This window comes from Vigna radiata, unplaced genomic scaffold (genome assembly GCF_000741045.1).
Source record: "Vigna radiata var. radiata cultivar VC1973A unplaced genomic scaffold, Vradiata_ver6 scaffold_207, whole genome shotgun sequence".
Classification (NCBI taxonomy): Eukaryota; Viridiplantae; Streptophyta; class Magnoliopsida; order Fabales; family Fabaceae; genus Vigna; species Vigna radiata.
The window spans coordinates 468,205-469,289 of record NW_014543619.1 but is presented as its reverse complement, the minus strand read 5'-3'; positions in this window follow the sequence as shown (position 1 = coordinate 469,289).

Here is a 1,085-nt window from a genome sequence, read left to right as displayed (position 1 = left end):
ATAATAATCTTTTTATTATTCATACTAAGAACTATATTGACTTTGCATGTTTAATTTTTTTTTCTAAATTAAAATAAATTTAAAGTTTTTTTATGTATATATTTTATTAGGAAACAGGTTGGCTTCGTTTTACACCAAGAGGGGGGTGAATTGGTGTTAGTTCAAAAACAAAATCTTTTCGCAATCTTGGTATGAAAATTCAAAGCTTTTGATCTTTCCTTGAAATGCAAGTAATGAAAATTTCAATGCAGCGGAAAAATGCAGTTGACTGCCAAACAATTAAAGTAAATCAAACACTGGTTTTTATACTGGTTCGACCAACATAGCCTACATCCAGTGTCCTTCCAATCCAGGAAGCAAATACACTATAATGGTTGCGGTTTTTACAACAAGGAATTTATAGAAGCACCACACAAAAAATACAAAATCTCCTCTCTAACCCAAAATCAAAATATAGTTGCACACAAAACCAGAATTGCAGCAAGAATCCCCTCTTTTGCAATCTGTACCCACGTCGAACAATCATCAACGTGTAACCAACACTCTTCATAGGATGTCAAGCCTATCACAGCACGCTTCACAGGTTGTTATGCCTATCACAGCAGACTTCACAAGTTGCCAAGCCTTCAGTCAAATGCAGCAGTCTTCACAGGATGCCAAGCCTATCACGGTCAAACTAGAAGCACCTTCTTTGTGCGGATGATGATCAAACAGTGTGCGCAAAAGGCTCCTCCCTCTGAGTCTCTCTCAAGAAAGATCACCACCGTCTTCTTAGAGAATTCTTGGAGCTTCTGAAACTAAGAATTTACTCTGAAATAGGATAATGAAAATGTTAGATCACAAAGTCTCTTCAGAACAATCTTGTTCTGTTTTATTTATAGTTTTCTGTTATTCTCAGTCGAATAGCCTACTAATACAGTCGATTGCGTTAAAACAATTATAACAGACAATCAACACAAAGGCTCCTCAGTCAACCAAATTAATACACATTTAAGACAGTTGACTCAGTCAGTCAATCTTAACTAACTTTTGAAAAATATAGTCGTTGGAGCAAGTAGGCATAACATAATTCCAAATAGAATAGC